We start from the raw sequence: 10,743 nt of genomic DNA, 5'->3' as shown, positions 1-10,743 counted from the left end.
AAAAACAGTATTCTCCTTTTACATTCACTATAGTTGGGAAATAAGGTAAGATAATTTGCAAGTTTAAACGTAGGAGAAATTCATGAGAGGATAGTTAATGGAAATTCTATTAAGAATCATACAAAACACTTATATTTACGATTAAAAAAAAAAAAAAACTTTTGGTGAAGTACTAATACGTATAGTTGAGAATACTATACGATGACATAATAAATGTCATAACCAGGATTCTTTTCACATCACATGAAGCTGATGTCTATCATGCTCATTAAAGATAAATATTATAATAGTTTAATAGATTTGACAAGAACATCTTAGAAAGATCTCTTATAGAAAAGAACGGAAGCTACATGTGAAGAGAAAGTGCTGCAACAAGAGTTTTTTATTTCTTATGTTCCAGTGAAAGGCCCTCCAGGGGGAGGAGCCGATTGGCTCTTTGATTTCACATGTTATGTATGACCATTTTTATGACCAACTCGTAACTTATAGTCACTGAAAGAGCAAAGTAGTTCACGTAGTAGTAGATTTCTCTTACCTCTTCAGCTTATTGGAGGATTCTGAAGTGCTAAGTAAGTAATGTGGATACGAATTTTATTATTTTCTGAAGCGTTAGCCGTTAGCCTTAAAAATTTCGAATTATTTAGCAGTTTTGTGTATAGAAGCAGTGAGTAATAATACAAGTAAATCTTGGACATAGTAGAATTCCTCTCTATGGTACAGTGGCTAACGGTCATGTCTTATATGGGTGTAGTTCAGGGTTCGGTTCCTGGTGGACGCAACTGGCCCTGATACAAATCCGACTAGTACTAGTTGTTCTCTATCGAAATTTAGCGCCCGTTTTAGCATTAAGGGTATCGAGATGTGGACGTACAGTTTAAGATGGAATCTGAACCCCGTGCAATGCTCTCCCAGTGGGAATGGAACCCATAACCCCCGTACAATAAAAGCGCGCAGTCTAGTCACTATTCCAACTGGAGGGGACTAAATCCCAGTAATGATTCAAACCCAACCTTAGTCACTAGATCTCTCAATAAGCCTTCGAGCTGGAAAGAGATCAAGGGCTTTAATCTCTAAGCACCAATAAGTCAATCAGATTACAGTACAATATATACATATATATATATTAAAATGCTAAGTTTATATTTTTGTGGTCAAGAAAAGTTTTTATGTTTGTGGCCAATTTTTTGACAATGATATCTTGGAAATCACGAGCTGTAGAAAGATGCCATTTTCACTGATCGATTGCAAATTTTGTGGAGATTGTTCAGTTCTAATTGAATGCTTTAAAAAATGGTCGTTATTTCTTTATTACATCTTTTAAGGATACACTGGAAGTATTGAAATTTTAAAAAGTAAAGCATCATATCCTACGAGTTGTACATTCGAACACCACATATTTGAATACAGGGTTAGTATATCTCTCCGGGATTTGTTTCATGTAGGGATGCGTACGAGACGAGTCGAGACAGGATTTTCCTAACAAAATTCGAGTCGAGACACGGCTCTTCCAATAGAGAAATATACGTTTTTGGAGTCGAGACATCACTTTTACAGCACATTTTCGAGACGAGACAGCCACAAATCTTGTCTCGTGCGCATCCCTAGTTTCATGGCCAAACGATAATGAAAACGAAGGGTAACTATTTCTCCAAACTTAAACGAATCTTTATTGTTTGGACTGTTTTGCCCAATGAACACCATATGTCACTGACATTATAGTTAATTGTGTGTGTAATGTATTTGCTTATTATGTATTGCATCCAAGAAGAAAGAAAATACTGATCATACGTGAAATAGAAACTCCAATCGGATGTAGGCTCAAATTTTGCAAACGGTGCGAGATATTAAAAAAAATCTCCCCTTTATGATACCCCTTTCCGATTTTTATCAAGACATCCCTCACTTGTGTCTGTAAAGAGACATGTACAGATGTTGTGAGGAATGACAAGAAGATCCATGCTCATATGTGAATGCTGCGCTGTGTAGAGAACGCAGGTTCAGCCAGTATAAATAAAAATAAAAAGACCATCTTTTTCGTGATTGCATCTCGGGAAAATGGCTAAAAATATATTGAAATAATCTTTTGAATATAGTTATCACCTATCTCGTGCTGGGTTTTTATTGTGTTTTGGCTAAATGCCTATTCCAAAAGAGGGAAAGGGGAGTTGAAATTTAAGCTGAAAAGCTAAAAAGCTATTTTACCAGCCCGTCTAGTTAGGAAGATCAAACTTTGAAAATAAAATAAGCGCAAATGTGGCCAAGCGTTTACACAAATTGCCATCTAAATGCAAAGGTCATTTAGTCAAAAATAGGATTCGGTCGGAAATCGGACAGTCGCAAGTTGAACGACACTGAAATGAATAATGTGCAGTACAAAAAGTCATTTTGCCATGTTGTTGGTCATCATTCTCTTCTTAAAACGGACGACTCAATTGAGAAATAGTGAAATCAATTGATGTTTAGTTTAATATTCCATAATTATGCCCTCGAAGCTAAAGAAGAGGTAACGAAAGTGAACTATTGTGAGATTAAATTTTTATGCTCTCTCACCACGAATCGAACCTGAAACCACTACACCAGCGAGCAAGGCAATTGAGTAATAATGTCATATCGGGGAACACATGAATTTTTGAGTTCGAGTATGAATAACATTAATCTAAAGTAATTCTGTACAGTTGATATTATTTCGGCTCCTTGCGGGTCACTGGGTCTGAGGAGCAAGACCTGGACCAAAATCATGACCCAAATAACTCTCACAAACATTGTGGCTTCGATTCATGGGCGGAGAGCATGCATTCGGAATTCACTTTAATTTGTGTGGGTACTTAATTGAATTTGTATAGCTAGTCAATTGAATTTGGATATCTAGTCGATTAAATTTGTGTAGTTACTGTAATTGAATTCATATAGCTAGTTAATTGCATTTTTATAGCTAGTCAATTGAATTTATACAGCTAATGAATTGAATTTACCTAGGTAGTCAATTGAATGTGTATAGCTAGTAAATTGAATAAGTGTAGGTAGTCAAATTGAATTTGTATAGCTAGTCAATTGAATTTGTGTAAATAGTCAATTGAATTAGTGTAACGAGTCAGTTAATTTAAGTTAGCTAGTAAATTCAATTTATATAGCTAGTTAATTGCATTTGTATAGCTAGTCAATAGAATTTATACAATTAATGAATTGAATTTATATAGGTAGTCAACCAAATTTGGGTAGCTAGGGCAATTGAATTTGTATATAGCTAGTTAATTGCATTTATATAGCTAGTCAATTGAATTTATACAGCTAGTGAATTGAATCTATATAAGTAGTCAATTGAATTTGTATAGCTAGTCAATTGAATAAGTATAGGTAGTCAAATTGATTATGTATAAATAATCAATTGACTTTGTGTAAGTAGTCAATTGACTTGTTGTAAATCAATTGAATTATTGTAAATAATTAATTAATTTGGATTAGCTAGTAAATTTAATTTGTCCAATATAGACTCGAGGTTGAAAAGGTCGTTTTGAACATCAAACTGTAATAAAATATTTACGTTTCATCATAGGTACCAAGCGTTTACATAATCTATGACGAAATTTCCTCGGAACTATATATTTGATTGCTTCCGGTATTTTTTTTTAAAGGTTTGAAGTACAAGGGTATGGAAGTATCACATTTTGCTCTGTCTTGAGGGATATTTACATTTACAATTACTTTACTGAATGCTTCCGTAAGACTAAACACTACTTACTGTTAGTCAATTAAAGTGACTCAATGTCGGAAAATATTACGTACCTTTTAAAACAGGAAACTGGTTTCTTCTTAGTTTCGACGCCTTCAAGGTAGATAGGAACACCATTGCATCACTGCCCTAAATTTTCATAACATTCACTGATGGGCGTGTTTTTTTTATTTTTAATTATAGAATAATGTGAAAAGTTATAAGAAGAACGTTTCAGTACACAAGGCAGTAAGGCTATTACTGATATGCTACAGTGGCCAGGTATCCAGTCCGTGATTTATTAAAATAACAAGTCCTAGCTGAAACACGTGTGTCAAAAACTGAAAATAACATTTCGCTTTCAACGCTGGGAAATTTCTCCATTTTCTATTAGATTTCTTAACATTAAAGAAAATTAGCATAATTAGACCAAAAAAGAACTTGGTAACTTCGGGAATAAATTCCTGCGTCCGTACCTCGTGACGGAACATTCAAAATACTTTGATCAATTGCACACATTACGTGCTGAGGTTGAGGGCTGAATCAAAACAACACTTTACTCAGAGACGGATCCAACCCGCGTCTGTGGGTGGTGGTGGTGGTGGTGGGTCATGCTACCTAGGTAGATACTAAATATTTATTTACGCTAGATATTGCTGGACATTTATTTATGCTGGAATTTACACCTATATTACTGGTTCCAAAAATCGATGCAATGGTCCTGGGCCGAAGAAGGACAACTGTCAAGAATTTCCTAAAACTTAGATTTTGCTTTCTGTCATGATATAGCAGATTATAGTTACTATTTAGTTTTAACATTCGCAAATGCAAGTTTGTAATATGATTACATTACAAAAATTGAAATGTTACATAGACCTTGAAATTCCATCAACAATAGGAATTATTTGTTACAATCCAAACACTTTACGAAATTGCAAGTTTCCATAGTTGTCTTCTTGAAAAATGATTTATTTATCACGGACTCCAAACATAAATTCTTTGCATAGACATCATTACCTTTTATAGGCACTATGCTGTACTATCTTTCGCCATTTGTTACGTACCTATTGTATATATGGATGTTAAGGTCAAGGAATGACATTGAAGAACATGAGGGAGTCTTATAAAATTCCGAAGGGCAATATTCAAGTTCCAGAAGGTCAGCAACTTGAAATCAGTGTCAGCCACTTAAGTCTCATTGAATATGAAAACACCGCAAAGGTTAATAACATTCATCAGTATATTCAGAGTACAGAAATTACATTACTGTTTCGATATCATTAAGATTTTTTTTAAAAAAAATTCAAATTGACGTCTTTGCACAATGTTGCATCTATTGTCCTTGCTGTTTTAGTGGCTAGCTCGAGTGACTTTGGTGCACGTGGACCCGGGTTGTATTCCCGGTAAGAGAGCATCGAACTTATTTACAGTAATTCAGGTTCCACTGCAAACTAAAGGTGCCGTAGCATCTAATTAATGCAGACGTTGCGAGAAAATCAATTTCAGACAGGCACGCACCCAGAACTTTTTGTTGGGAGGAGTCCATGATCTGGAGGAATCAAAACTACAAACCACTACGTCTGTGAAGTATTGAACGGGTATTACCCTATACTTGAAAAGATGATAAGTAATTGTAAAATACTTCCACCTATATATTTTTTTTTTAAATTATAGAACTAGACTGTTTTTATAAGAGAAAGAGTACAGACTAAATGTAAGATTAAATTTTCATGCTACATCAATCATTTCCCAGTTAAACAAGTATAGTTTCATTGTGAGAGTGTATTGAGTGTATGTTGAGTTAGGAAGTTTTTTGGGAGAAGTCCAGACCCTGTAGACCCCCGTAAGTGCGCTCCTGATTTGAGACAACACTTTGATGTTCAGTGGGCTAGGAATGCGCACGAGATGAATTTTAAAAAGCTATCTCGTCCCGTTTCGAGAAAATACTGCTTTATTTCGTGTCTCCTGTCGAGAAGTTGTACAATGTAAAATAGATAATTTTATATATATATATATATATATAACTAGAAATATGTAACAGTCTGATTATGATACAACATATCTCAAAAGTTAAGATGGAAGAAACTGAGAGTTGGACAAGACAGGACGATGAACGGACAGTTAACGAAATAATATTTTTCTCGAACGCTTTTACCTTTAAATTCACAATATATGTGACACTAAACAGTACTCGGGTCTTACTACTCAACTTTAAAACCCTTAACACACCAAGCGGGGTCCTCTAGGGATCCCAGAAGATGATATTTGGTAATACTGCTGCAACTATAAGAACCAATTAATTATCGATTTTTATATATGCCCTGGATCCTTTTTGTATATCTGCTACATAATTAGATCAATGATTCGTTCGTTAAAAAAGTGAAAAAAATAAGTTGAGAAATTAAAATAATACTTGGGGACCCTGGGAGACTCCAGCTTGGTAAACAACGTTGACGATTTAGGCTTGGTGCGTTAAGAGTTAATAAACTACAATTGTACCTGTTTTTAGGTTCTGAAAATGTCTCTAACACAACAGGTCTGTTTAAAGTCTCAACTCTTAACAAATTTAACAATAGCAATAGGCTGTATAATACTCAGGGCCGGATTAAAGGGACAGTTTAGGGAGACTGTCAAGGGCGCCCATGTTGTGGTTTCCAAGGGGGAGCAAGTATAAGCGACGTTTTAAATATAGTTTCAAATTTTGCTGTAAAAATTCTATTGGGTTTTCGATATTCTGAAGTACAATCTCCTTTAGGGGGAGGCTAGCGCCCCACCCTGCCCCCCTGATGGGCGCCCATGGACACTGTTGCTCCGGGCCTCCAGGTGGACAGGGATCTCTACTCTGATCAAAATCTCAACTGGCTATCTAGAAAGAATCATAGGGGCCGCGGTGGCTCAGTGGTAGAGCGTTCACCTCTGGTGCTTGGAGTCCCGTGTTCGATCCCAGCCCCCGCCAAGTCAACTTTGTGGTGGACAAACACCGTGTGCGTGGGTTTTCTCGGGGTTCTCCCGTTTCCTCCCACTTTCTTCATTCCACCATTTCATTCATTACTCATCATCACCGTCTCCTTTAGCCTAACCGGCATAACCGTGGGACGTAAAACTCAAAGATTTCATTTCATTTTCATTTTAGAAAGAATCATAAAGATAGAATTATCATCATAAAATAAAATATAACCAAAAATATTACACATATTCCCTTAACTTTCCTATTGTACTTAAACAGAAAAGTATTAGGCGAAGTCAGCAGGGGCCACATATTTTTTTATAGCCCCGGGCCTTCAGATGGGTTAATTTGGTCCTGATAATACTATTACTAGAACATACAATGCAATAATAATACTCCGTGTTCGATTCTCGGTGGGGCTTATGTAGTTGGGAGTCCACGCTGAAATTTAGTTTTATGTCTCGTATAGCCTCGGTGCTGAGAGGAACGCTAAACTTCAAGTCAATTAAGTAATAATAATAACACAATAATATGGGCGAAATTTCTTTGGTACAGACAGTTCCTTAATAACAAAAGCAATAAGAATATGTCTTCCTTTTCTTTGTATCGTATCCATTTTGGCTACAGCTGACTACTTTTCTAAGTATCTGACTCCTGTTGCCATGTTGAATATTGATAGTCTAATACAGTGGTTCTCAACATTTTCTCACAGGCCATACACTTTACTGTACACTTAGGACATCGCGACACACTTGTTTGATATATTAAAATTATATAAATTCCATAATATCTTGCTCAAAAGGGTTAAAATCCCGAAACTCTTCTTGTGGTGTACGCCACTGATAATAGTGGGAAACTATAAGTTTCTAAAAAGTAACGAGTCTTTATAGTAATGAGCATTGTTACTGCTGTTGGAGGCGCTGACTGTTACAGTTTGTCTTGATTCTGACTAATTGACTTATTAAATTCCCAAATTTCACGACACACTAGTAGTAGGCCCGGACGTATGGCTCGCTGAGTCAGCAAAAAATTTTGTGACGTCATAGGTCAAAGGTCAATGCCTTTGGCCCGGGGTCAATGACCTAGGGGTACTTAGGACTACCCCCTCTAGATTTTGGCAGGGGTATCTTGGCCCAACACCTAAATTTTGGTGGGGCGTCGGCGCCACTAGGGGGTGCTAAAAGTTAGACCAAATCATGCAATTACTACTACACTTTATGAGACTGCGCGACACATCAGTGCGTCGCGACAAGACTATTGAGAACCTCTAGTCTAATAAATAAACTTTCATCTAAACGGTTACAAGCTCAATTTGCCTAAACGTCAATTTCCTCACTCACAGCCAAACGACCGCTACTTATCCTCAAATTTAGGCCTTAAATATTCTAAGATATATAATTATTTACCACAACAACCACCACTTTCGATCATTATTCTCTTTTATTTCTCTTTATCTTTCCTCCTATGAAACACTTTCTCTTGGAAGCTGTTTCGCTCAAGTGTAACTTACATAACATTCATTTAACAAATACGTACAAAACTCTTTATTTCTGTTAAGACTTCTTGGATGTCACTCCCTACACCAGGCTCCCTTGAGAAATAATATAGAATAGAAATTCAGCTACTGAATGCATAACAACTTTCAACACCAATGAAATGCAACAAGTACTTACGAAGCATACTTAATGGGTCTTTATGATCGAACAGTTAGCACGTGTAGTTTCTATGAGCATGATCCTGGGTTCGATTCTCGACGCTTCGGATACAAACTTGAGTAGTGGTTCGGATCCAAGTTTAACTATAGCAACCGCGATGACTCGTGAAGCCTGGCCTCTACACGAATCATAGAACTTATTTGCTTCACGTGTGATGCATAGGAAGAATTCGGGACGATTCGTGGAGCTGCTATCCGAACGCACATTTGAGAAAAAGTGAAAGAAGTGCACCAATAACGTTACCAAACTTAGAAGACATGGCGAAAAAGTGACAGAAAAACAGCACTTAAAGAATTATAACACGAAAAATACCATATTTGAATTAAACAGTAACAATAATAATAATAAAAATATAAAACAAGAACAACAACAAAAATAAACAAAACGAAACTTAGCGGCAATCCGACATCACTGTGCCCTCTGGAAATGTTCTCCATATAGCCGGAGAGACGACACTGGCAAAATTGTGTGTGTGGAGTTGACGACCGCGGAATACCCTCGTGTTCTATTAGGTGGTGAAATTGGTAAATCTAGGTCAAGTTTCACGACTTGTCACTATTACTTTAGTAGGTCTATAGTCTTGGTGCTGAATTGGGATGTTTAATGTTCAATATCAACGAAGTCTTACGCTAAGAACACAGAGGGTAAGCCCAACAGTGGGGAATGGTAGGCCAGATAAGTATTGACGTTGGCCTTACGTTGTAATCGCACGCTTTACCAAAGATTTGCCTACTTATTCAAATGCCAACGTAATTTCCTACGAAAGAAGTATAATTGTGATGTGGAAGTATGAGGTCCAACATATACTTTAAACGACGTTAGGTCAACGTATTTTTCAACTTAATTTTTTTAAATTTCCAACTCCTAACGATGCCAATCATTAACCCCAGTGCCAAGGACGATAAAACCAGGAATGCCAAATCCTCCCCAGGGCTTGGGAGAAAATACTCAAATTAACCATTTTCCTACTCCTAAAAATTTACCATTTCTTTCTCCAAATTTACTATTCTTGCCCTAAAATTTACAATTCTCCTCCAGATTTACTATAATCACTCCAAACTTTACAGTTTTCCTACAAATTTACTATACTTGCTCCATACTTTACAGTTTCCCCCAAATTTATTATTTTCACCCAAAAATTTACAATTCTTCCAAATATTTACTATTCTCATCGCAAAATGTACTATCCTCTTCCCAAATTTATTTTTTCATGCTCAAAATTTATCATTCTTCAGTTTGATTGTACTATTTTCAGTGGAAAATTATGTTCTCCTTCCAAAAATCTCACCTACGCAACCTGAGCCCTAAAAACCGCCTGGGGGCATCTCTATGTACGGTTTGCCAAGCAGAGGCGTATCCACAGGGGTCCCCCGGGTCCGGTTTTCCCCCCAAAACTTCCTAACTCAACATACATTTGAACAATTTCTCCATAAAACTATATATTTTTTAAAAAATAAGGTAATAATTGATGTATTTCTAACATGAAAATTTGATTTTACACTTCATCTGTACTTCATCTCTTCTAAAAAACAATCTAGCTCTATCATTTTTTCTATAAATATAGGTGAAAGTATTTTATTATTACCTACCGTATTTTCGGATGCAGAATAATACCCGTTCAACCGTTCTAAAGATTGGATCCCTCTCTACAAAAGCTTCTGGGTGCACATCTGCTATCAAGTGATCTACTGAGCTAGATAGTGATGTAAGAATAAATATCACATCATTGAAAAAGTACTGATAGACAAAGTCTGCCCTGCTTTACCACATGGCAAGCGTGTTGCCAGGGTACGCAAGAAAGGATGGGACATGATAAGGGCCATTTTCTGCCTATCAATAGATTGTTATGAAAGTTGATTCCTGTAATCTACACCATATTGCGCGTGAAAAGTCGTTTAAATTATGTTGAGATCATTTCCGGTTGTCCCTGTAGAGCGTCCGGAAGTTACCTCTGACTCCAACCTTCGAAAAGTCGAGGTGGGTGGAAGATAAACGAATTTGCGTGGAATGCGGCAACATGACGGGAAAATCCATAATAATGTTTTGTACCACTGATAAAAATATATAAAATAACCAAATTGCAAGACCACAGGTTTATTTGTTGCATTATGAGAGCAATTTGTTTAGGAAAAAGCGTGTTCGTTGAACTTGTATTTTGCCATCAATATTCGTTTTCGGAGTTGTATTAACAATAGAGCGGACAGTCAGAACAACATCAAAACTATGTCAAACTGTAGTTTGATATATATACTTGAACATACTACAAACTCATTGTTTCCGCTATGTATATAAAAAAAACTTTGCACTTTAAATCGCATGTATGATACTAATCCACAGTGAATCAATAAAAAATCGTTTGTGCAAACAACAAA

The 10,743-nt window shown here is 36.3% G+C and overlaps 1 protein-coding gene across 1 annotated transcript in view; it reads left to right on the top strand.

The window, feature by feature from the left end:
- Nucleotides 1–477: 477 nt before the first annotated feature.
- Nucleotides 478–10,743, top strand: part of LOC145681450 (uncharacterized) — a 53,929-nt gene continuing 43,663 nt past the window's right edge. The window contains exon 1 of the mRNA XM_081753093.1: nt 478–569. The gene's annotated coding sequence lies outside the window, so the exon portion shown is untranslated. The remainder of the gene's footprint in view (nt 570–10,743) is intronic.

This window comes from Thermobia domestica, chromosome 3 (genome assembly GCF_964235325.1).
Source record: "Thermobia domestica chromosome 3, izTheDome1.hap1.1, whole genome shotgun sequence".
NCBI lineage: Eukaryota > Metazoa > Arthropoda > Insecta > Zygentoma > Lepismatidae > Thermobia > Thermobia domestica.
Note: the sequence above shows the minus strand (reverse complement) of the source record. Positions and strands in the feature narration are given on the sequence as shown.